Raw genomic sequence first — 27,374 nt, 5'->3', positions numbered from 1 at the left:
TCCTCCTTTTCTTTTTGCGAATACAGACTAACATGGCTGCTACTCTGAAACCTGCTAGATGACTGTGTAACTATTAACATCTGCAGTTATGCAAGTTTCAACTACAGTAAAGGTAATCACCACCACATTTCAGGGCATAACCTGTGAGGGTCAAAGAGGAATTCCTATCTGCAACCTCATGTTAATGACATTGCACATGTATATTATAGACAGATTTTAGTCTTCCTTTGAAACAGATGTTGGGCACTGCCTGAGACAGATTACTGGTCTAAAATCTATGGTCTAGTCTATTGTGTCAACTTGTGTGCTCAAATATTCAAAAAAAAATCTCTGTATTCTATAGTCTGAAGATTAAGTCTTATTTCAGACTGCAGTTATTTGCTCCTCTAGCTATTTAAGGATACATGACAGCAATCCACCAAATATCACAGAAGGATTTTCAGAATAGCAATACTACTACTGTTAGTGGTTTATAATCCACTACAAAAAAATGGACAGTCTTTTATATAAGCTTGCCATTTAAATAAGTGGGCAAAAATCACAGCACTTCACATTTAAACCTAGGATAAACCAAATAAAATAAAGTGAAGCACTACTCCTACCACTGGTGTCAATCTTTAATCCTAACTAATCACCTAATCCAGGGTGAGACTAAGTATTTCAGGTTCATCTTCTTTATCACTTGTATCTACAAGTACAATTTTATTAGGCTGTAAGAAAAATATTCCTAGAAAATCCATCTGCTAATTTGTCTGAAAGCTCTCACACACAGAGATATTCTTGACAGACAAAAATTTAGACATGAGCAAAAAATCCCAGACCTCCTGCCTCCTTGTATTGTGCCTCAGCCACATCCTCCTCCTCCTGTCATTAGGAAAGATACAATCAGCTCTTCTGAAGCACCTATTTTCAACATGCTGCACTGATGGTTTAAGCCTAACCCTAACCCAAACCAGGTTAGCCCATATAAATTTTCACCTGGTTTGAAATTCCTGATTTATAGGCAATGGGTTCATTTAGCTTAACAAAAAAACAAAACAAAACACCTCATTAGACTGAACTGTTTGTGCTGTAATTGATTTAATTTAGATAGGGGCCAAATTCTGCCCATGATGCACGTGCACAGCTTTCACCAATGTAAATGTAAATGAGGGCAAAACTTAACCTGGTACATTCTCAAATCAAATCACTTTTTTTCAATACTTTGATTCTTTCGATATATGCCTCAATTTTTATTTTTATTTTACAGCTTCATTTTCAATCGAATAACTGCTTGGCAGAGGTCAGATTTTTATGGCCCATCTACACTACAGACACAATGGGGTTGAAATACCCAGTTATATCACAGTAGTATCCAGTTCTGAGTACTACCAGAGATGTAATCATAACTGGAAATGGGCTAACCAACATGCAAATAACTGAGCTGGATTTGATAGTAAATCTAACATAGCTGGAATGGGATCAGAGGATAGGCCCAAGACAAGTCACACACTCGGGGGAGGAAAACCATCTCTGAGAAACCCTGGGATACGTGGACGGCGACATCACTTGGCCGGGGATTGCTCAATGCACACACTGAGGCCCAGTGCAGTGCTTGAAAGGCCAGCTGCACCCTAGCCACACAGAGTTAGTTGTGTGATTGAAACTCTGGTGGGAGGAAGTCACACAGCCAGTCTGCCAATGGCATATAATGTTCATGCTGAAGCATTCACACTTCAAATCACTGCCCACGTCATGCAACACCCTCCCGGGTACAGATCCATCTGCCCGTCAGTGGGAGAGGAAGGTGGTAGTTAATGGGGAGACATTCATTGGATGGAGAGATACTGGGGCTGCTAAGACTATAGTTAAGCCCCATGTCATTAAAACCTATCAAATGCTCCCAGGGTGCGAAATCTGGTTTAAAGTTTCTGGTGTAAAAGCCTTCGCTCAGCCTATAGCACAGATGTCTATCTAGACCTAGGAATGGCCAGGGTGCTAATACAGGCACATTGTCAGATATCCTACAGTCTTCCCTTTTGGGGAATGATATTATGGCTTTAAAAGAAGGAGGGGTCAAATCAGACCCCCCTCAGATAGCTCCAGACATGAAAGTGACTGTCAGCCAAACTTCAAATGGAGTAGCTGACAAGGAGGAAGCTAGTATCCAAGAGGAATCAGGTTACGTCCACAGGGTATACAAACAAATACATGCGTGGGGGGAAATGAAAGACCCCCATCCTTCAGAGAATTAAGCTCTCTGCCTACCCTGAAAAGAGAACCAGAGGCAGTACAGAGTATGGTGATGGCCGTGTCTCCAGCCAAAAGTAGGTATACCGACACCAGGGAAGGTGCGGTGCACTGCCAAACCTATGACTCCCACCTCAGAGGGGGAAATGCCCAAATAAAGTGCAGGACAGCTGCCTGGGAAATGACAACAGCATCTACAGCAAGGAAGGACAGGGAACTTCTTCCTACAGTCTCTGCCTGATTGTCTTTAAAACCATACAGCCAGATGGGACTGGGAGAGGGAAGTCTGCTCACCTACACTCAGTGCCCGGGAACTGGGGAAAAAGAGGCCACCCTAGAGGGAGTAGGAGGATCATTATTCCTCCTCCTTCCTCCAGAAAAACTGAAGTTAGGCTACCTAAAGCCCCAGGTCCCAACCTCCAAGGAGATGGCACAGAGAAAGGAATTTTGCTAAGGGGAAAAGTTTGAAGACTCTCCCTTGCCTGGCCCCTTTACTGTTAAAAGCAGCTGCAAGGTAGACAGCCACTTCACAGGGAAGTAGCCCTAACATGTTTCTCCCTGTAAAGTAGATAGGTAAGCATTATTATTCCCACTTAGATAGGAAAGCACAGAGAAAGTAAGTGGCGTGTCCAGAGCTAGTTAGTTAGAGCCACAACTAGAACCCAGGTTTCAGAGTAGCAGCCGTGTTAGTCTGTATTCGCAAAAAGAAAAGGAGTACTTGTGGCACCTTAGAGACTAACAAATTTATTAGAGCATAAGCTTTCGTGAGCTACAGCTCACTTCATCGGATGCATTTGGTGGAAAAAACAGAGGAGAGATTTATATACACACACACAGAGTTCATGTTCTCTGTGTGTGTGTATATAAATCTCTCCTCTGTTTTTTCCACCAAATGCATCCGATGAAGTGAGCTGTAGCTCACGAAAGCTTATGCTCTAACTAGAACCCAGGTCTCCTGACTACAAGTCCCATGATCTAATCACATCACTAAACAACTGCTCACAGAGTTCTCACTATAGCTGTGTAAAACAAAGTAGATTCAGTGCACAGAAGTTTGAACAAACATTTGTTTCACTACACACACACACACTCTCACTCACTCACTCTAAGGGCAAATCTACACTATAAAATTAATTCGACCTAAGTTCCGTTGACATATAGCTGCCACAGTAATTAAATCACTTTTCATGACCACTATGTTCCTTGTATCAGCAGTGTGTCCCCTCACTACCAGGGCTTGCACTGATGCAGAGAGAGTGCACAGTGAATAGCTATCCCACTGTGCAGCTTGCCACCATCTAGCACAGGGTGTTTTAGGAAGGGTTTGCAACCCCTTATGAAGGCAAACGAGTTGCACAGGGGTGACTGGAAACATGGTTTCAACATCCCATGATGCAGTTTTCTCCTTCCCAGAATTTTATCTGCATCCCATAATGTTTCATGCCTCTTTTCAAGAGCTCTGCAAACCAGCGCATCTGCCATTGGTGTGAGAAGCATGGATCCTACACAGCTCTGCACTACTGTAATAAGTGTTGCAAGCACAATGTGCCTGATCCTGCAGTATTTGCAGAGCTGCCAGAGGAGCCGGGCAGCAGAACAAGACAATTCCTTACAGGCTGCCTTGCTGTTGGACCTAGAAAGAAACAATTCAAGGTGGTTGCTGGTATTCATGGAGCAGCTGCAGACAGTGGAGCACTGGTTCTGGACCAGAGAAACAAGCCCTGACTGGTGGGATCGCATCATTATGCAGGTATGGGATGATGAGCAGTGGTTGCAGAACTTTTGGATGTGTAAGGCCACATTCCTGGAAGCGTGTGTGGGACTCGCTCAGCCCTCCGGCATAGCAACACCAAAACGAGAGCTGCATTGACAGTGGAGAAGCGAGTGGTGATGACTGCGTGGCAGCTTGCAATACCAGATTGATACCGATCAGTCGGGAATCAATTTGGAGTTAGGAAATCCACTGTGGGGGTTGCTGTGTTGCAACTGTGCAAGGCCTGCTACAAAGGACTGTGATTCTGGGCAACATGAAGAACATAGTGGATGGGTTTGCAGCAATGGGGTTCCTGAACTGCAGTGGGATGACATATGACACACATCTCCCTATTTTGGCACTAGACCACCTTGCCACAGAGTATATCAACAGAAAGGGCTACTTTTCTATTGCATGCGGTGGTGGATCACCGTGGATGTTTTACCAACATCAGCACAGGAAAGGTGCATGATGCACTCATTTTTAAGAACTCAGGCATGTTCAGAAAGCTGCAAGCAGGGACCTTCTTTCCAGACCGACAGATTATCATTGCGGATGTTGAGATGCCAATAGTGATCCTGGAAGACCCAGCCTACCCCTTACTTCTGTGGCTATATACCGGCCACCTCGATAGCAGCAAGGAGCACTTCAGCTACAGGCGGAGCCAGTGCAGAATGACATTTGAATGTGCCTTTGGCCGTCTAAAAGGCCACTGGTGCACTCTACTCACAAGATTAGACCTCAGTGAAAAAAAAATCTCAGTGGTTATAGCTGCCTGCTGTGCGCTTCATAATATCTGTGAAGTAAAGGGGGAAAAGTTTCTGCTGGAGTGGAGGGTGAAAGAGAAATGGTTGTCCGCTGATTTTGAGCAGCTAGATACCTGAGCAAGAAGAGCTCAACAGGGAGCTATAGGGACTCAGGGAGTCATTGAAAGACTGTCTTAATAGTGAGCCACAGTAATGTGTGTTTATGTAGTGTGCTCTGCCTGGAATTGTTTTTGTGCACCCTGGTATGAAGCTTGTAATGAGTGCAGAGAGTAATATCGCACATGTGCCTATTGCTATTATCTCTGAATGATGCGAGACCCAGCCAGCATATGTTGTGAACTAGTAAAGATGAATTCAGTTTCCATAACTAGCCATTTATTCCAAATCCAGGCAAATAGACATATTTATAACTGAATGAGACTATAAATACAGGGAAAAGAACCTTTGAAGGGGAAAAAACAGTCATTTTCATTTTACAAACACATACACCAACCGTGTCTCTCACAGGTCAGCATATGTGCCACTGTGATTGGTAGGTGTAGAGAAGCAGCCCTGGACACCAAATGGAATGCGAGTGGGGAGAAGTAGGGAGGTCCCGAAATGCAGTTCTCTGTGGGCTACAGAGGGAGGTGAGCACAGGTCTGTTGAAACTGAAGGTCAACAACTGTCTCCAGCACGTCTGTTTGCGTCTTGAGAAGCGCTATCATGTCCTGCTGCATGTCTCTCTCCTGTGCTTTTCTCCTCTCTGCTCTATCCCTGTCTGTTCTGTCCACGACAGTGATCCTCCAAGCCCTGTGCTCGGCTTGCAAGATCTCTTGGACCACGTCATCCCATGTCCTCTTCCTTCTCCTCCTTATCTGGCTGAGCTGCTCTGCTGATGTGAATGGAGAGTCCCTCAAGGCCATATTTCCAGCTGCAAAAGACACAATGCACAGCGCTACTACTGAGAGCGTATTCACAAGATAAATGGAAACTTGGCATACTGAACTCACTCCCTTTGATCCACAAAAGTTCAAAGCACTACATTCTCAGTTCTCCTTGGAATTCACATAACACGGTGGCAGTCCCAACCATGGGACAGCTTGAGGGACTGGGAGGGGCAGGAGAGTGGGCAAATTGGGACTATGGATGAGGGTAGCTCTCAGGCATGAGTATATGCAGATAGGGCCATTGAACTGAATACTGGCACGGTTTTCTACAGGTGGTGGGTGTTGATTTTAGCTGATATCACACTCCTGAGGGTAATGGAGACCAAAAGGGAACAGCTCCTGCACACGTCTGGCTACAGACCAGGTCTGTATACTGCTAGCTTGTGTGCTACAATGGCTTAGTGGTGTTCAGAAGTGTCCTACCACAGCAGAAAAAAATAAGGCAGCCCTCCCCAGAAACCTTCAGCAGAGAACTGAAGACTACCGTCTGGAAACTTTTGAGATCTCTATGGAGGATTCACAGGACATCCTGGTGCACATAAACAAACTGTTCTGCAGGACCCCCTCTGCCTAATTATGCAGGGGAATGAGAAGCAGATAGCAACTCAACCTCTCTTAGTTATTTCATTACCTCTTCCTAAGTAAAAATGATTAAAGAAGAGTAAATGAACAGATGTGTTCCTGCAATATCAAAGTAAACTGCATATTTACCAGAGGTTCCTTCCCCTGCATCAGGCTCGCCCATGTTGGACTGTAGGGACTAGCTCAACTGCTCTATAGTCAAGAACAGATCCTGGTTCCCTGCACCACTGGATCCCCGGTCGCCTGTCCCTCATGCTCCTCCTCCTCTTCTGGCCCAATATCTCCTCCTCGCTGTGACTTCGGCTCCACCAAAGTATCCATAGGATTCTTGGCAATGATGGTGGGGTCTTTGGCAGGGATGGCACACAGCTCTTTATAAAAGCAGTATGTCTGCAGCTCCACATCAGAACAACTGTTAGCCTCCTTTGCCTTCTGGTACACCTGCCACAGCTCCTTGACTTTCAGGTGGCAATTCTGCATGTCCCCCTTGTAGCCCTTCTCCACCATGTCACGGGTGATCTGCTTGTAGGTATCTACCTTTCTATGGCTGGATCGGAGCTGTGCCTGCACAACCTCTTTTCCCCATGGACCCAGGCGATCCACTGCCTCCTGTGTACTCTAGGCAGGAGTGCATCTGCACCGTGGGGCCAGCATGGTCTGCTGGGCAATTGCTAGGTGAGCTCTCCATGCCAAGCAAACAGGAAATGGAATATCAAAAATTTGCAGGGCTTTAAAAGGAGAAGGGCACATGTATGTGAATCTGGCCACCGGGCAACAGAGTTCAAAACTGTGACCAGAGTGGTCACGGTAGAGCAGGGGTTCCCAAACTTGGTTCACAGCTTTTTCAGGGTAAGCCCCGGCAGGCCGCGGGACTCTTTGTTTACCTGAGTGTCCGCAGGTACGGCCGCTCACAGCTCCCAGTGGCTGCAGTTCGCTGTTCCCAGACAATGGGAGAACCGCGGCCAGTGGGAGCTGCAAGCGGCCATACCTGTGGATGCTCAGGTAAACAAAGCATCTCGCAGCCTGTCAGGGGCTTACCCTGAACAAGCTGCGAACCAAGTTTGGGAACCACTGCAGTAGGGCACTGTGGGACACACTCCTGGAGGCCACTAAAGTCGATGCAAGTAATGCAGTGTCTACACGGACAATACCCTAACTATCAAAAAGAAAAGGAGTACTTGTGGCACCTTAGAGACTAACACATTTATTAGAGCATAAGCTTTCGTGAGCTACAGCTCACTTCATCGGATGTATCCGATGAAGTGAGCTGTAGCTCATGAAAGCTTATGCTCTAATAAATGTGTTAGTCTCTAAGGTGCCACAAGTACTCCTTTTCTTTTTGCGAATACAGACTAACACGGCTGCTACTCTGAAACCCAGCCTAACTATGTCAACCTAAGCACTTTGCCTCCCACAGAGGTGGAGTTATTAAGTTGGCATAGTGGGCAAGTTACATCAGCAGGAGGAACATTTTTTACAGAGAGTTAGGTCAACATAAGCTGCCTTGGGTCAACCTACAGGGCCGTCCTCAGGCATAGGCAGCTGCATGGGGCACCACCAGGACAGCAGGTAAGAGCGGGTAGGCTCCTGCCCTCTGAGCATGCGCTGCAGTCTCCTTAGGCAGGGGCTGTATTCAGAGCCGAATGCGCGGGTGAGGCGCATTCTGCGCCAGGGAGAGGGTACAAGGATGTCCGAGGGGAACTGTGACTCTGCCACCATGAGGCGGGCCAGGCGGCTTGGTATCCTTTTCTGTCTTGTCCATCCCCCATGGGCTGCCGCAGCGTCTGCTACGTACAAAGCTCGGTGTGTATCAGCAATGTGGGGGGAGATCTTCTGGGGGTCTGCGGGCAGGGGTGGTTGCTGTGCTCCCTCAACACACTGGGGTCAGCAGTACTGTCTGGGGACCGCCTTTAGTGGAGCTCCCACCTCAATATCCCCCCCTCAGGAGCCTCCGCCTTCCCCTCCCCCATCCCTCAGGTAACTTGTGGGTATACAAGACAAATCAGACTCCTGAAAGGGGTACAGTAGTCTGGAAAGGTTGAGAGCCCCCAATGTAAACAGATCAATGGCATTATCCAGTTTAATAAGATGGTTTTCCAAGGAGCAGAAAAGTAGATATTGGTGAAGGAGGAAAAATGTCCGTGAAAAAGGATACTGATGTTGAAGTTTTGGAAACTTTATGGGATTTCACAGACAGTTCCTGCACAGCTCTAGAGTAGAAGGAAAAAAACCCAACCCTACTTCTAGAAAGTCTTTCTTCACTGTTGGACAGTAATTGTAATGGCTAGCCAAACCTGGCATTACAATAAGAATATCATCTGTAAAAATTACTGTAAGGGGAGCAGGTTAATCAGTTTATATCCAGTCAAGATTGCAAGTGATCAGAAATTATCATAATCCGATTTCTCAATTGTCTATGTAAAATGAACTGGTGATGGAAGTTCAGTGTCATAATTGACACTGTTTACCAGAAAGGATGAGTGACAAAACCTGGAGAGGGTCCTTCTGTAACAAGGGCACATTAGCTTGGAAAAAGAAATTAGCTTGTCTCTGTCCATGCTGTACTAATTTTAGTGGATAGAACTTTGGTAACATTTCTGTCCTACCTTAATCTAGATGAGATGATTCTGTGCTAGCTTCATTGCTGGTCACTTTGTGATTTACCTAGGAATAAAATTAGGGTCCTATTTTCCCGCTGCTTGGAAACCCATCTTATTAAACTGGATTATGCCATTGATCTATTTACAGTTGATATAAAATTGATATAGAGTTGTAACTAGCATTAAGACTGATGCCCACTACACATTTAAAATTAAAAAGTGACTTTGTAAAAATGACATGGGTTTCCAACTCTATTGTGTCTCAGTCAGGATGGAGCACCCTGGTGAGGTGTCTGTACACTAGCTCAAGGTCACAAACTCATGGCTATCCTATATTAGTTATTTTAAATCATATTTCTGATAATCTGACAATAATTTAAACAGTTATTTCCTTAAAAAAACACCCTTATAAGTTATAATGTCGTATCGAAAACAACCTTCTGGGTCACAAAAAAGAAAATGAAAAGATGAAATAGAATTAGCTATAAAGGCATAAAAGGGTTCTATACTTAAGTTTGTACGTCATGAAAACAACAAAGTTGATCAAGATCAAGTAATTGCCGAAGAAAATTTTTATGCTGAAGTTCAAGAAACTCAAAACACAGAACAATCATTTGAAACAGATACAGACACAAAACAATAAATTACAACAACTGAAACTGTACTAGCATGGGATATAAATGACATTGGCGCATGGCCACAATCTTTAAACAACAAATTACAGGACATTATACTTGAGAAAGGCCTTGTGAGAATAGAAGGTCTCAAATATCCTAAAGACATTAGAGGTAGGGAATTCACAGAAAACTATTACTATAAAAGACTTTCTAACAATGAAATTGTCAACAGACGGTGGCTTGTGTACTCTAAATGCAAGGATGCTGTGTTTTGTTTTCCATGCAAGATTTTCAACAGTTCCAATTTTAACATAGCAACCGTGGGTATTAATGATTGGTAAAATCTTAAGTCACACATTCCCATAACATGAAAAGGCACAACACCATCTTGAAAGTATGTACACGGTGTGAGCTGATTTGTAAGTTTAAAAAATCAGACAACTCTTCATGCCCAAAGTCAAAGATTGCAGGAGTCAGAGAGGCAGCATCGGCGTTGTGTTCTTGAATGTCTATTATCTATTTTTGGATATCTGTCAACAAACAATCTTGCTTTTAGAGGAAGTGTTGACAAATTATACCAGCCCAAAAATGGCAATTTTTTGGACCCTGTACAACTCCTTGGAAAATTTGAAACAGCGATGAATGAACATTTCCGAAGAGTAACTGAAAATGAAATACATATCCACTATCTGGGACCAAGAATTCAAATTAACTGATAATGCTAATGAGTTGTAAAGTGAGGGACAAAATTGCTTCATTAGAGTCTTTGGCAAAATATTTTGCCATAATTCTAGATTGCACTCCTGACACAAGTCATCAAGAACTGGTGTCGTTAGTAGTGAGATTTGTCGACATTAGTGAATCAGCACAATTCCAGTTAAAGAATCATTTATCACATTTTTAGTTGAGGACACTACAGGTTTTGGACTTCTTCAAGCTCTCCTTGATGAACTAAAATGAATGGGATTGTCCGTAATGAACATTAGAGGACAAGGCTATGATAATGGCGCCAATATGAGAGGAGGTATTTCTGGCATACAAGACAGTTTGCAGAGGCACTCAGTGTAGAACCAAAATTTCCATGTCTGAATGTGACAAAAGTTTCGAGGAAAAAATGGCAAGCAGAATATGAAGGAGCAGATGAGCCCACAGAAGATCCAGAAAAGAAATTTGAAGTTGAATTTTCTAATGTTGTGATGGATAAAGCACTACCTTCCGTTGATGAAAGGTTTAATATTTTATGAGCACACCAGGAATGCTTGACTAGTCTTGCTATTCTTGCAATCAAACAAGATTGTCATACGTTGACATTATTACTGATTTTGCAGCCAAAGCAGCCAGAAAGATTGCTTTTAATTAAAAACAAATCCTTGTTCCAATACCTCTTCATAGTAACATGATTTTACAAAAGATAGATCGTGCCAAACCAACCTGATCTCCTTCTTTGAGAAAGCAACAGATTTTTTAGATAAAGGAAACGCAGTGGATAAAATTTACCTAGATTTTAGTACGACATTTCATACGGTGCCACATGGGGAATTATTAGTTAAACTGGAAAAGATGGGGATCAATATGAAAATTGAAAGGTGGATAAGGAATTGGTTAAAGGGGAGACTACAACGGGTCCTACTGAAAGGTGAACTGTCAGGCTGAAGGAAAGTTACCAGTGGAGTTCCTCAAGGATCAGTTTTGGGACCAATCTTATTTAATCTTTTTATTACTGACCTCAGCACAAAAAGTGGGAGTGTGCTAATAAAGTTTGCGGATGATACAAAGCTGGGAGGTATTGCCAATTTAGAGAAGGATCGGGATATCATACAGGAGGATCTGCATGACCTTGTAAACTGGAGTAATAGTAATAGGATGAAATTTAATAATGAGAAGTATAAGGTTATGCATTTAGGGATTAATAACAAGAATTTTAGTTATAAGCTGGGGACACATCAATTAGAAGTAACGGAGGAGGAGAAGGACCTTGGAGTATTGGTTGATCATAGGATGACTATGAGCTGCCAATGTGATATGGCTGTGAAAAAAGCTAATGCAGTCTTGGGATGCATCAGGAGAGGTATTTCCAGTAGGGATAAGGAGGTTTTAGTACCGTTATACAAGGCACTGGTGAGACCTCACCTGGAATAGTGTGTGCAGTTCTGGTCTCCCATGCTTAAGAAGGATGAATTCAAACTGGAACAGGTACAGAGAAGGGCTACTAGGATGATCCGAGGAATGGAAAACTTGTCTTATGAAAGGAGCTTGACTTGTTTAGCCTAACTAAAAGAAGGTTGAGGGGAGATATGATTGCTTTCTGTAAATATAACAGAGGGATAAATATTGGAGAGGGAGAGGAATTATTTAAGCTCAGTACCAATGTGGACACAAGAACAAATGGATATAAACTGGCCACCAGGAAGTTTAGACTTGAAATTAGACGAAGGTTTCTAACCATCAGAGGAGTGAAGTTTTGGAATAGCCTTCCAAGGGAAGCAGTGGGAGCAAAAGATCTATCTTTCTTTAAGATTAAACTCAGTAAGTTTATGGAGGAGATGGTATGGTGGGATAACGTGATTTTGATAATTAATTGATCTTTAAATATTTATGGTAAATAGGCCTAATAGTCTGTGATGGAATATTAGATGGATGGGATCTGAGTTACCCAAGAAAGCATTTTCTGTAGTATCTGGCTGGTGAATCTTGCCCATATGCTCAGGGTTTAGCTGATCGCCATATTTGGGGTCGGGAAGGAATTTTCCTCCAGGGCAGATTGGAAGAGGCCCTGGAGGTTTTTTGCCTTCTTCTGTAGCATGGGGCACGGGTCACTTGCTGGAGGATTCTCTGCTCCTTGAAGTCTTTAAACCATGATTTGAGGACTTCAATAGCTCACACAGGTGAGGTTTTTCGCAGGAGTGGGTGGGTGATATTCTGTGGCCTACATTGTGCAGGAGGTCAGACTAGATGATCATAATGGTCCCTTCTGACCTTAGTATCTATGAATCTATAATTTCCAATAAAATGTTGACAAATTTAAAAAATTTGATTTGCATCATTCTGTCAAAAAATTAGAAGTTTTTCTATAGAACTACTTCTTTAGTGCAAGTAGAATCCATCAGCATTATAGTGTGCTTAATTTGTTTAAATTTCTGTTTAATAAAGTGCATGTGGCAAGTTTTCCAATACTGTAAACTTACGTTTGTGTTGCTACGAGCACATTGGGCATAGTTTAATAATTTAATAATACTGCGTAGGGCCCCATAAATCCTAAGGATGGCCCTGTCAACCTAACTCTATAGTGTAGACCAGGCCCCCCTCCCTCACACTCACACTCAGTTTTGGGTTTAAACCCAAACTGCAAAGTGAAACACAGATGAAACTATCAACTTGACCTGGTTTTAAGCAAAAATAATACAAAACCACAATATTCCATCTCGTTCCTTCCAAAGGCTGTAGTTCAACCCAAGTTCATCAGAAAGCCCACAAACTTTGGGGAATTGAAACCTAAACCATGCTCTATTCCAAATCTCAGGCACAGCTTAAGTGTCAGCATTTCCATAACGAAGCAGAACAATGTCCATTATGTTGTTCAATGATTACTCAAGAAAAAAAGAGTAACTTTTTTAAAAGGCATTTCAACTACAAATATTCACAGCTATTTGGAATTTATATAGCTGTAGGGTTTGTCATCACAAATTAAAGTTTTACTTAACTAATTTGTTGCTAAAGCAACCAAGCAGAAAGAGCCCCCCCCCATTTACATCTGCTTCCCATGTTAGAAGAATGTTTTTCCACACACTGCAAGAATTTAAAGTGGGTTACAAGGAACATGGGTATATTTATTGTAAGGACAGCAGGTCTGGGCCCTGAGTGGGACAACCCCACCCCTCCCAGCAAACAAATATTCCTACATAAACCAACCAATTGGCATCAGCAGTAACTAGAGAAGTAGAAAGCCTCTCAACATATGCTGCCATAATATTTTAGTGAAAACAAAAACAGCAACAAAACAGCAAAGCTTTGGATTTTAACGTATGTCTCGTATCCTGGTTCTGAAGTACACTTTGAGCAAGAAAAGAGCACAGATAGGGGTAGAATTGAACTCTACTTTGGTTTCATTCAGGCATTCTGGGCTCAGAATAAAGAGCAATATGATCAGCAATCTCCTTAAGCAAATACAAAGCCTGGAAGATTTTTACCTACTATGTAGATTGAATGGCTCATTTAACAAGTAATAGTAGAATAAAATGGAATCACGCCTGCTGTACACAAAACCAGGATTCATTCTCTGAGTAAAGTTATTATTGGAAGTTTTACTCATGAAAATGGGTATCTTCATAACTGTACCTTTTAGTATCAATGGTTTTGATCTCTAAGTGTTAATGATAATTTGGCTCTGCTGAGTCGGAAGTTTACGAACGCTGCCTTCTCGGCTGTCAAACACACATTTCCACCTGCTCCAAACTGTCAAACATACACTTAATCCCAAGTCTAGAAGTCATTACACTTTTACTCACTTTACGTACATGTAACAACATAACTGTAAGTGTTCTTTGAATCAACAGAATCCCAGTTACAGGGTGTGAGTGTGGCATAACGATAAACAACATTATTTTAATTTCTCATTTTCCACGCATCAGAAATAAAACCTTATTTCTGTATGTTGGAAGAGGGGATTTTCCCAAAAACCTTATGAAGGGTAAAATGGATTAGGGAAGTAATTTTCTTTATATCTGTTGTCCCTTCAGTGCTCCCAGAAACTTGTGGATTGATGGGTGATGGACAATCACAAAAGTCAGACGTTCACTAAACAGCCAGACTAGCTGCTCATCCTACCAGGTGTCTGCCTTCCTCTTAGAGGAACCACCCATCTTGTGTTTTAAGAGATTTTCCTTATTAGGTTGAAGATCGCCAATGAGAAGCTAAGAAGTATGACTAAAACATCAATTGTCTCTTGAAAACAACTGTTTAGCAAAGGGACCTTGATTTGTAAAGGCCAGTCCAGCACCAGAATGACAAGCACAATACTGACATCTCCCTTCTATCCCTCAATCCCTAACAGCAGCAGCAACAACAAAAAAGAGAAATGAATAGTCTAAATCAGAAAACACCCCACTCCCCCCCCAAAAACCTCTACTGCAAGTAGAGATTTTATCCCAAAAAGGAAAAAGTGCCAGAGACCCATTAAGTGATCTAGGGCCTTCACTACTGAAAGTGCTCAGATATTATGGTGATGGACAAGGCTGATGAAGAGGGGGGGAACAAGTGAAAATTGTATCAGGGTCCCAAGCTTGAGGGTCCCCAAAAACATATGTAATGTCTGTGTAAATTAAGTGAAATGAGAGGGGGTTGGGCCCCAGCGAACATGAGGTAGTGGGGCCCCAAATTTCTCTCAATAGACCTAGTGATGAGTACCAGGATATACCCCCAAGATAGATTTTTCATGTGACCTTTATTTCCCTGATATGTAGTTGGTCATGTCCCCTCTCCCCCTTAACTTTATTTCTCATTATTAATCATTTGTATTACCTAAAGCAGAGGTCGTTGATTATTTTTGTCAAGGCCCAAAGTTCTTGGTCAAAGTATAGTCAAGGTCCAGATTCCAGAGAAGAAAATTAAAACAGCAATGATAATAATAACTAAAATGATTTTGGGGTCCATTCAAAGCACCTGGCAGTCTGGATTTGGCCCACAGTCCATCTACTTATGACACCAGACTTAGAGACTTGTAGCCCCCGTCATGGACCCAGGCCCCATGGTCCTAGATGCTATACAAACATAGAACAATGTCTCTCCTCTTTTCCTTACATGGCATTTGCCTTTTCCTGCAAAGCACCTCCAGAGGAGGATCAGTATTGTGCTGCTCCATACAAAATAGGGGGGCAAAGCTTATTTTTAATTTATACTACAGCAGTCTCAAATGGTTCCAGTCAGGAATCAAGGCCCCATTATTCTAGGCACTGTGCAAGCACAGAGTGAAAGAAAAGGAAAAAAGGAAAGGATAGCCTCTGCCCCAAATAAAGCAGCAGCATTAAGTGGATGAGAATTGCATGATGCGTATCTATTCCACTCTGCTGTGCCAGGTAAAGCACTCTGCTCTAGAGTCGCTCAGAGGACAGCATTATCCTTCATATCTGGATTGTCCAAAACCAAAGTGATGAAAGTAGGAAGGGAAGATGACAAACCAGAAATGAATTATTACTAGGGCTATCAAGCAATTAATGGCACGATTTTAAAAAAATTAATCGCAATTAATCATGCTGTTAAACAATAGATTACTATTTATTTTACATATTTGTGGATGTTTACTACATTTTCAAATATATTAATTTCAGTTACAACACAGAATACAAAGTGTACAGTGCTCACTTTATTTTTATTACAAATACTTGCACTATAAAAAAAAAATTTCAATTCACCTCATATAAGTACTGTAGTGCAATCTCTTTATCATGAAAGTTGAACTTACAAATGTAGAATTATGTAAAAAAAACCCTGCAATCAAAAATAAAACAATATAAAACTTTAGAGCCTAAAAGTCCACTCAATCCTACTTCTTGGTCAGCCAATTGCTCAGACAAACAAGGTTGGTTACAATTTGCCAGAGATAATGCTGCCTGCTTCCTGTTTACAATGTCACCTGAAAGCGAGAACAGGCATTCACAGGGCACTGTTGTAGCTGACGTTGCAAGATATTTACATGCCAGGGGTGCTAAGGATTCAGATGTCCCTCCATGCTTCAATCACCATTCCAGAGGACATGCGTCCATGCTGATGATGGATTCTGCTTGATACTGATCCAAAGCAGTGTGGACTGACACATGTTCATTTTCCTCGTGTCAGTCAGATGCCACCAACAGAAGGTTCATTTTCTTTTTTGGTGGTTTGGGTTCTGTAGTTTCTGCATCAGAATGTTGCTCTTTTAAGACATCTCATCCCTCTCAGATTTTGGACAGCACTTCAGATTCTTAAACCTTGGGTCGAGTGCTTTAGCTATTTTTAGAAATCTCACATTGGTACTCTCTTTGTGTTTTGTCAAATCTCCTTTGGAAGTGTTCTTAAAATGAACATATGCTGCGTCATCATCTGAGACTGCTATTACATGAAATATATGCAGAATGTGGGTAAAACAGAGCAGGAGACATACAATTCTCCCCCCAAGGAGTACAGTCACAAATGTAATTGATGATTTTTTTTTTTTTAAATAAAACTAGCATCATCAGCATGGAAGCATGTCCTCTGGAATGGTGGCATGGAAGGGGCATACGAATATCTGGCATGTAAATACTTTGCAACGCCGGCTACCAAAGTCCCATGAGAAGGCCGGTTCTCACTTTCAGGGGACATTGTAAATAAAAAACAGGCCGCAGTATCTCCTGTCAATGTAAACAAACTTTTTTGTCTTAGCGATTGGCTGCACAAGAAATAGGACTGAGTGGACTTGTAGGCTCTAAAGTTTTACTCTGTTTCGTTGTTGAGTGCAGTTATGTAACCAAAAAATCATCTGCATTTGTAAGTTACACTTTCACAATAGAGATTGCACTTCAGTACTTGTATGAGGTAAACTGAAAAATACTATTTCTTTTGTTTATCATTTTTACAGTGAATATTTGTAATCAAAAATAATAATATAAAGTGAGCACTGTGCACTTTGTATTCTGTGTTGTAACTGAAATCAATATTGAAAATGTAGAAAAACATCCAAAAATATTTAATAAATTTCTATTGGCATTCTATTGTTATAAGTGCAATTAATCACAATTAATTTGAGTTAATTGTGTGAGTTAACTGTGATTAATTGACAGCCCTAATTATTACATGACCTCACATCACACAAAATTCATCACATTTTGACAGATGCTGAGAGATATGCTCTTCCACTGACTTGCACAGGGAAACAGGGCTGCCCAGTGTCCTGCAACTCATGTGACATGGATTTGGCAACTCCGTCACACACAAATAGCAGGGATTACTCTGCAGTACCATCTTCCTGCCACCTGGGGCCACAGCTGCTCCCCCTTCCCTCTCACTGTTCCCCCAACTGGATCTGAGTGGGGACAGCTGTAACAGAGGGAATGGTGGGACAGAAGTTGAGGGGGGCCAAGTGCCAGTACTGGGCTATCCAACATCCTCTCCGAAGAGCCCCAAAACACCCTCCCACCCATTCCAGATGCAGCTGCTAAGCTTCACCTCCCCACACTGCTTGGGAGTGTGACTAAGTCAAAGTTTATAGTGGATATGCAAATATGCTCATTAAAAAATTTGCACAGAATTTGTGAAGCTACCGAAAGTCCAGCAACCTGGTATCGCTGACCACACAGCCTCTTCAAGCTGAAAGGTCCTACAGTCAAATGGAGGGGTTTCCTAATAGAAAGAAACATGCTAATGAGAACTAAAGTTAAATCTTTCTTTCTTTCTTTCTCTCTCTCTCTCCAGGAACGCTGCCAATATACCTTCCATGGCACCCATGTAACTGACAGAGTGCCAGCTTCCACCTGTGTGAAAGGGAGCATTCCCTGTCCCCTACCTACATCTACGGATGGGCAGGGGAAAAGTCCTAGGAGGATAAATCCACTAAGTGGAGAGGATCACATTGCCACTCTCTCTCCTGCAAAGTCCCCAACAGTGCAGGAGGAGAAGTCTCATCTCCTGCAGTTCCTTTACCTTTCCCCTGAAGCAGCTTGTAGAGGCTGCACTAGCTAATCACCATCCACAACTCATTGACTCTCCTCTCATCTCTGCTGCATCATCCAGCAGAGAATGAGAAGGACAAAGCATGCACCATCTGGAGCCAGCAAGGGGTGGAAATCATCAGATGTGCTCCGTGGATCAATATGTTGGATCCATTCCATATAAGCTGATTACTGGATTTACTGGACTTCCTACAGTTAACATCCTATGGATAGGTTTCAGAGTAGCAGCCGTGTTAGTCTGTATTCGCAAAAAGAAAAGGAGTACTTGTGGCACCTTAGAGACTAACAAATTTATTAGAGCATAAGCTTTCGTGAGCTACAGCTCACTTCATCGGATGCATTTGGTGGAAAAAACAGAGTCTCCCCTCTGTTTTTTCCACCAAATGCAGCCGATGAAGTGAGCTGTAGCTCACGAAAGCTTATCATCCTATGGATAGAATGCCAGATGCCAAGTGTGACAGACACAGCTCTGATAAAGCCAGGCTAACACCAAGTGCCCTATCACTGTCTGCTTTGGGAAGGATGTCATTAAAGGGATGGAACTGGCTGCAAAACAGAACACAGTAATTGTTGTGTTGGGAAATCTAACCCACTTAGTCGGCGGAGCGATTTGTCTGGTTAATTCCGATAACGAACGAGACTCTGGCATGCTAACCCACTTAAAGTGATCAAAGGAGGAGGAGGAGAGGGAATGGCTCCTGTGGACAGAACTGGTAGCTAAGCTAATTGTGCTGATAAGCTGGAAGAGCAAACCGATACCAAACATGAAGCACTGGCCTCTTCACCAGGGCCAAATGGGACAACTCCCTTCATCCAGACTATAAAATGAACATCTACAATTACATCTGGATGCCATTACTAGAACTACATAGGAAGTAGATGACCTTGTGCTACCCATTTCTTGCACAAAGCAGCTTGATTATCTGGATAGGGTGACTAGCCAGAGTTGGGTCATCCTCCATCTACTTTTGTATTCTCTGTTTTCTGGTCTGAACATCTGTTTTCAGACACTTTCAAGGGTGTTCTTTATCTGCTGGCATGATTTTAATCACAAATTTTACATTTGGGGGTGTTTTTCTTTGTTTGCTTTCTTTTATTTTAAAATCTAATGCATTTATTTTAAACCCCAATGAATCAGTTAATCTGCTAACATTACTATGACCAGGTAAAGCACGATCAGGTCCAAAAGAGTAGTAAATGTAATAATATATACAAACGTCTCATAAAAATAGGACACCTGGTTTATATTTTGGATTTAAAGCATTTAGTAATGAACACCTGATGCCCTTCAGATTTTCACTCACACTCTTCTTTCTTGAATGTTAAATAAAGTTTCTGTCTCATTAATCCAGAAAATTTAGATCTAATCTCTCTCTTTGAAGTAAATGCTGCCTGCCTTTCCATGTATTATGTGCTACTACAGTGGCTATAAAAAGAATGGTGAATTGTACATGGCAGACAAATGGACAGATCTGTGAGTAACGGAGTGTAAGGTTATACCAGATGCCCACATGCCTCCAATGCACTGAGAAGCATGAGGTCAAAGGCCAAGTGACTTCAACAATCCCAGAAGCAAAGGGATCCTACCTAACCGCACTGTTTGACACAGTCCATCTTTTGGGAATTAAATGTTTACAACCGCCTGTCAATGGGAAAGGCAGAGCGTGATCCAATTGTTAACAGCAAAGGCCCCTGAGCTGCTATTTCCTGATCTGACAAGAATTCACGCCGGCCATGGACAACCTGCTGCACGTGTACCTCAGTTTACCCCTCTAAAACACAGAAATAATACTTACACGGGGGGAGGGGGGGAAGCGTTTCCCAATCCTAGGCTAAAAGGTGCTGCAGGACTCAGACGCAAAGTACAGAACTAGTCCAAAGCTCTGCTCTGGCGAAGCCCTCCTGGGCCGGCAGACTGGCCCCCGCCATACAGCCCCACGTGCAACGCAAATCGAGGGACGACTCCCCAGCTTGGGCGTGAAGTTTTCCCACGGCAGCGATTGGCTGAGCTGAGCTCGCAAGCCCCAGGCCCGGGGCGGTCTCGCCCTTGCTGCTCAGCCGGCCGAGAGCCCCGCGTGGAAACCCAGCGCCGCGCCGGTGACAGCGCAAAGCCCAGGCTCCGGAAGGCCGCGGGCGCGGCCACGGAGGGGGCCGGCAGGACCGAGCCCGCCCGCTCACAACCGGTCCCCAAGCCCCGCCGCCCGCCCCTGCCCCGGGCCCGAGAGCCCGAGCGGCGGCGAGCCGGGAGCGCCCCCACAGCGGCCCAGCCCCGAGCACTCACCGCTTAGCGGCCGCCTCCGAGCGCCTGCTGCAGCGGCCGGGCCCCTTCCCCGCCAGCGGCTCGGGGCCAGAGGCCGGCGCGCGGAGGCGGAGGGGGGCGAGCGCCGATGGGGAAACCCGGCAGCCCCGGCCGCTCCGGCCCCCAGCCCGCTGTAGCCGCGCCCCTCCCCCGCGGCGGCTGCTCAGCCGGGGCGGGGCCTGCTCCCGGCGCCGGGGGCTCGGGGCCGCAGCCGCCTCCTCCCGTCTCAGCGAGCTGCCGTGAAAGCCCGCGCGAAGGCAGGGACGGGGCCCGGCCCCGGAGCTACGCGCCCTGCCCCCGGCGGCGACAAAGGGCCGGGCCGGGCCCCGGGGATTTCCAGAGTGCTGCTTAGCAAGGGCGGGGAAGGAGCAGGAGCAGGAGCAGGAGGCGCCCGCTCTGCCCTGGGCCCCCCCTTCCAGCCGGGGGTGACAGCCCTTGTCATGCGTGGGGGGACTGGGCACAGGCAGCGGGCACCCAGCCTAGCTGGGCTGGACTTGGCCCAGGAGAAGGAGCCAGGCACCGGCGAGGTTCTCAGCAGCTAGTGCAGCGGTTAATCAGCTCAGGAGCAGCTGGGCCTGAGCTCAGGCCAGGAGGGCTCCTGCAGAGGACGCTCCTGAGGAGAGGGACCGCTCCAGGGAGCGGGTCAGAGAGCGCCCCAGGAAATGAACCCCTGGAGCAGGGCTGGGATCGAGTGACCGGAGAGATTGAAGTGTTCTCCGACTGGTTTTTGAATGTTATAATTCTTGACGTCTGATTTGTGTCCATTCATTCTTTTACGTAGAGACTGTCCAGTTTGGCCAATGTACATGGCAGAGGGGCATTGCTGGCACATGATGGCATATATCACATTGGTAGATGCGCAGGTGAACGAGCCTCTGATAGTGTGGCTGATGTGATTAGGCCCTATGATGGTGTCCCCTGAATAGATATGTGGACAGAGTTGGCAACGGGCTTTGTTGCAAGGATAGGTTCCTGGGTTAGTGGTTCTGTTGTGTGGTGTGTGGTTGCTGGTGAGTATTTGCTTCAGATTGGGGGGCTGTCTGTAAGCAAGGACTGGTCTGTCTCCCAAGATCTGAGAGAGCGATGGCTCGTCCTTCAGGATAGGTTGTAGATCCTTGATGATGCGTTGGAGAGGTTTTAGTTGGGGGCTGAAGGTGATGGCTAGTGGCGTTCTGTTGTTTTCTTTGTTGGGCCTGTCCTGTAGTAGGTGACTTCTGGGTACTCTTCTGGCTCTGTCAATCTGTTTCTTCACTTCAGCAGGTGGGTATTGTAGTTGTAGGAATGCATGATAGAGATCTTGTAGGTATTTCTCTCTGTCTGAGGGGTTGGAGCAAATGCGGTTATATCTTAGCGCTTGGCTGTAGACAATGGATCGAGTGGTATGATCTGGATGAAAGCTAGAGGCATGTAGGTAGGAATAGCGGTCAGTAGGTTTCCGATATAGGGTGGTGTTTATGTGACCATCGCTTATTAGCACCGTAGTGTAAACTGGACAGTCTCTACGTAAAAGAATGAATGGACACAAATCAGACGTCAAGAATTATAACATTCAAAAACCAGTTGGAGAACACTTCAATCTCTCTGGTCACTCGATCACAGACCTAAGAGTGGCTATACTTCAACAAAAAAGCTTCAAAAACAGACTCCAACGAGAGACTGCTGAATTGGAATTAATTTGCAAACTGGATACAATTAACTTAGGCTTGAATAGAGACTGGGAATGGATGAGTCATTACACAAAGTAAAACTATTTCCCCATGATATTTCTCCCCCCCCCACCCCACCCCCCACTGTTCCTCTGATATTCTTGTTAACTGCTGGAATTAGCCTACCTTGCTCGTCACCATGAAAGGTTTTCCTCCTTTCCCCCCCAGCTGCTGGTGATGGCTTATCTTAAGTGATCACTCTCCTTACAGTGTGTATGATAAACCCATTTTTTCATGTTCTCTGTGTGTGTATATAAATCTCTCCTCTGTTTTTTCCACCAAATGCATCCGATGAAGTGAGCTGTAGCTCACGAAAGCTTATGCTCTAATAAATTTGTTAGTCTCTAAGGTGCCATAAGTACTCCTTTTCTTTTTGTGAATACAGACTAACACGGCTGCTACTCTGAAACCTAGAGCAGGGCTGTGACGCTCTGGATCTCGGGGGAACAGCCTGCACCCCTGTGTTCATCCTTATGATATGATTGCGTGGTACCAATGCAAAGTTTGTCATGTCAGGTGTTCTCGGGAGGCTCATGATGCACTGACCATCGTTGTGATAGTAAAGTTACGGGTTGTAATTTCATGTATTTAGTTAAGAGGCTGAAAATGTGTCGGGGTGGCTTAAAACAACTCCAGGCAAAACTCTCCAGGAGCAGAGGACCAGTTCACACCTCATCAGGGCACGTATGGGACAAACCCAGCCCTGCCTCACAGGAAAGATGGACGCTGGCCTAGGCAGCAACAAAGGATCTGTTGGACTCTTGAGTGAGTCACTCCCCCTTCCCTGGTGCAGTTTGGGACTACTCTGAGGTAATGCTCACTTGACTTTGAAGGGGGGGGGGGGGGGGAAGCAAAGCCAAGATGGAAGAAAGAACACGATAAAAGGGAGACATTTGCCATGCTCTTCCTCTCTCTTCCACCTTCATCTACAGACATCACCACCAAGCACCTGAACCACTGATCAAAGGGAAGAGCCTGGCTGAAGGACAACCAGCCACCCTATAGGGAGAAGCATCTAAGTTTGTAAGAGCAGCTTAGAACATATTTTGCTTTTATTTCATTTGACCAAATCTGACTTATGCTTTGATTTATAATCACTTAAAATCTATTTTTGTAGTTAATCTGTTTGTTTATTCTACCTGAGCAGTGCATTTGGTTTGAAGTGTGTCAGACTCCTCTTGGGATAACAAGCCTGGTACATATCAATTTCTTTGTTAACTTGATGAACTTGTATAAGCTTGGAGTGTCCAGCGGGTATAACTGGACACAGCAAGAAACAGATTCCTAGGGTTGTGTCTCGGACCTGAGATATTGGCTAGCGTCATTAGATTGCACAATCCAAGCAGCTTACATGCTGGAGGCTGTGCGTGAACAGTCCAGGAGCAGGGGTTCTCACAGCAGAGCAGGGTAAGGCTGGTGCCCAGAGTCAAGGCTTGGAGTGACCTAGGAGGTAACCAGTCCAGATAACAGCAGGGGAACATCACAAGGCATTCTCAATCTTTTTCTTTCCAAGGCCACTACAACCTGTCATTAAAAACTCCCAGGCCCAGCAGTGGATGGGGGAGGGAGAGACTCTGGCATAGGTGTAGTTTAACTTCTATTGTGGGTGGGCAGGGGCCAGCAGGGCTCAAGCCAGCTTCACACTGCAGGGTTTAGGGAAGGAGCACCACCTCCACCCCCAACTCACCTCAGCAGACCACCCACCTCTCTAGGCCTGGGGGTGAAACAAAAAATTATAACAAAGGGGGGCTCAGCTCAAAAAGTTTGAAAACAGTTTAGGGAGAGGGGTATCTAAGGGCTGTGTGTGGGCAGGGGGGATAGTTCAGGGAGAGGGTAACTTGGGCTGTGTGCAGGCATGGGGTTCACTCAGGGTGCAGGGAGAGGGGTAGCTAGGGGTTGTGCCTCCCCTGCAGCTGTAGTCCCCGTTTCCCTGAGGCTCTGCCAGCCATGGAGTTGGTCCCTAGCCCAACCGCTCTTACTGGCTGCGTGAGCAAAGGCGGCTGGCAGCTGAGCAGCAACTTCAAACCCCTGCAGCAGCAGGAGATAAGGGAACAGCACCGTTGTCTGTTCCATGGTACCAGCCAGAGCAGCAGCAACTGTCCCATGCTGCCCGACCCTGGCTGCCCACCTCAACCTGGGCAGGGAGTGTAGAGCCAACTGTGATAGGACTGCCCTACGCTTGCACTGCAATTTGGGGGTGGACAACACCCCTGTGCTCCTCAACTCTGCCCATGGGCTCAGGGCTTCTGCCCTGTAGAGGGTGCCAGGGAATCAGGGCTTTAGCCTCGCGGGAGGTGCTTGGGCTCTGGGTTTTAGCTATGGGGGCTCGGAGCTCCAGGGCTGCGGAGGAGCCCCCCACAGCGGCCGGGAGCGGTGGAAGGACCCCTGCTGTCCACAGTAGCTGGGAACTCCAGGGGCCCGCAGTGGCCACGAGGGGGGACTTTGGAGCTCCTGGTTGACTGGGATGAATTCATAGAGGTTGCTGGAAGTCATGGATTCCTCTATGAAAAAATTGTGTAGCCTTAGTTATGACCCCACTGTGAAGGCTTCCTCTTGTACCAGGTTGTCGCCTTTTGTTAAATAAACTAGACCTCTAAAAGCCTCACTGAAGTAACTGAAAGACCATTAGGGGATGTTGAGGCAAGGATGCAACTACTTTCTGCAATGGGCTGTCAGGGTACACTCTAGGGTGAGTATGCATCATAACTATTCCAGTGCTAATTAAAGTACCGTTAACCCATTTGTCATTCTTAGGCTTCAGAGTCAACAGCCCATTGCAATAGAGAAGGGACAATTTACAGGGCTCTGAATTATATTTTAGGCTGTCCAAAGATTCAGGCAAAAAACACACCATTGGTTTACATTTAGTCAAGGGTGCTGGAACTTTTTTTTTTTTTAAATAATGGAGGTGCTGAAAGCTATTGAACCAAACTGTAAACGATATATATAATGGAAACAACATCAAGCCAGGGAATGCAGCAGCACCCCCAGCACCCATAGTTCCAGCACCTATGCACTTAGTTCACATCTTTAAGATTATCTTCACAACCAAAGGCTAGAGACTTTTTTTATTTTAAATAAAAATTCCGAGTATTTCTGGCATTTGGCTTCTTGTGACTAAAACCAAAACCAACTCACCTGTCCCCTGTGAATCAGAGTGTAGCGGTTGAATTGGGCTATGTATTAGCTTTTATCTGCATCATAGTTTCAGGGTTGCACATCAGCTAGTAATTACTTCATTACTCCTAAACCTGAATGTTAAATCTTGAACTTATTTGGTGAGTTATCTTGCTTTACTGACCATGTATTGTTAATTTAATTTGAACTGGACCCCCCTGCCAAACCCACCTACAATCAAAACAGTAGCGTGAACACACTTAATCTGTCTCCTCCCCAGTTTAAAGTTCCTAATCTTGAAAACTTTTCTAAGTATGCCTACTTAGAATCCTGATGAGTTGCGGGGGGAGGGCCTGACAATGCAGAAAAAATTTGCTGGATGAAGGCGTAAGACACATTTCCAATTAATTCTACAAACTGTAGTTGAGAAAATGTATAGAAAGACATTTCATTTTATTAGCCTGATCAGCTTTCAGAGTCACAGAATTAGAGTGAAAAAAGAATGAAGTCTTGCAACAAAAAATTTAACTTTTTTTTTAAAGCTAATGCATAAGATAGGCTAGTGAGGTACATATAGAGAACAATTGGTTATTTTTATTAAATGGAGAGTTAGTCTCAAACTAGATGTGTGGCATATTACAAAAGTGACTTACCACATAAATGTGTTGTGTACCATGCTCCTTGAACTTTAATATTTGTTCAGTTAGGTGGGAATCTGCACTGACTTTAGGATGGAATGAAAGAACAAAATGTAAATTGGAGCCAGTATTTTAAAGTAAATATAGTGCTGATGAAAGAAGCTGTCTTGACAGCTCAGGTGACTGAAGCCATAAGAGATCCAGCATGGGCAGTGCGAGTGCACATTTAACCCACCAATGACCCTGTTAATCACCAAACTGTCATCAACTGAACTTTACAGACAGCACTTTTTTGACATTAAGGACTGAATTATCTACTAACATTTCTGTTTCGGGACTGAAGAGCTTCTCTTTGCAAGACTGCTAAGCCAAATATTTTGCAGTTCCCATTTAAAAATTATATTGGCCTTCAATTTAAGCACCCAAGTTTGGCATGGTTAGAAGAGAAATGTACAGTATTATAGCATTCCCAGTTTCTTGTCAAGGATACATTCTCATCTAAATTGGTAGCTTTAGGTGGAATTAACATTTGAGTACTTGAACTAATCTCTTCTACAGATACAAAAATCTTATCCTTTGCTCTTTATTGTAGTTTGGCAAACTGAATTTTGAAAAGGAAGTGGAGAGAGGGAAGGTAATTAACTGATGCAATCCAACCCTCTGAACAAGAAAATTGTTAGGATAGTCCCGCAAGCCTTTTGCTGTTATTGAACTTGTCCCTCCAAGCACAAGCTGATCTGTGGGAGCTTTTTTGGTGGTGGGGGGGGATGTTTGCGGGGTTTTATACCTGATGGGAAAATATATTCTCTCCCCTCCTAGTAAGGCAATTCACAATATCTGCCTTTGCTTGCAAGGCTGGAGAAAAAAATGCCCAGGATTGAGTTTCCTGATGTATTCTCTCTAAGTCCCTAAAATGGGGAAATTTCCTCATGCTGTTGAAGTTGAAGTTGTTTGTTCTTCTGAGCCAGCATATAGAAATTATTCCCCATATACTGAAAACTAATAAGAAAAAGTGTTTAAATTTAAGCATCAAAATAATCAATTGTTAACTCCCAGATTTAATGGCAGAATAACCTCCATTCCCACAGTGAGCAGCAGAGAAACAGACTGGAAAATAGTCTATCCAAGAACAGGATTATGTACATATACTTTAGCTGGTCAGTGGCATAGTAGTCAGCAATCAGAAGGCCAGCAGCTGAAATTTGCAATGCCTACTGTGAAGTAAGAGGCCTTCATCTGGCATTGAACATCCATCATGAACAAGGAGCTGCCTATTGCTGACAGAAGAGCCCCCTGCCCATGAATGCTATTTTGAGTGTTTAAAGGTTGGTATGGATCCCAAGTGAAGCAACGGAATGGAACATATGGTGAAGATGCAAGTGATGATGAATGTCAGCTCATGCACTTTTTCAACAGAAGGTATCTTTATACAGGAAAAAAGACCCACGGCAGTAAG

General features: G+C 44.3%; 2 protein-coding genes across 3 annotated transcripts in view; both read right to left on the bottom strand.

The window, feature by feature from the left end:
• The window catches only part of LYPD6B (LY6/PLAUR domain containing 6B), a 123,504-nt gene extending 102,643 nt beyond the window's left edge, over nt 1–20,861 (bottom strand). For both annotated transcript variants that reach the window (XM_038422587.2, XM_038422589.2), the window contains exon 1: nt 20,440–20,861. The gene's annotated coding sequence lies outside the window, so the exon portion shown is untranslated. The remainder of the gene's footprint in view (nt 1–20,439) is intronic.
• The window catches only part of KIF5C (kinesin family member 5C), a 166,498-nt gene continuing 144,231 nt past the window's right edge, over nt 5,108–27,374 (bottom strand). The window contains exon 26 of the mRNA XM_043505111.1: nt 5,108–5,662. The gene's annotated coding sequence lies outside the window, so the exon portion shown is untranslated. The remainder of the gene's footprint in view (nt 5,663–27,374) is intronic.

This window comes from Dermochelys coriacea, chromosome 11 (assembly GCF_009764565.3).
Source record: "Dermochelys coriacea isolate rDerCor1 chromosome 11, rDerCor1.pri.v4, whole genome shotgun sequence".
Taxonomy (NCBI): Eukaryota; Metazoa; Chordata; order Testudines; family Dermochelyidae; genus Dermochelys; species Dermochelys coriacea.
The sequence above is the reverse complement of the archived record's forward strand: the minus strand, read 5'-3'. Positions and strand labels throughout refer to the sequence as shown.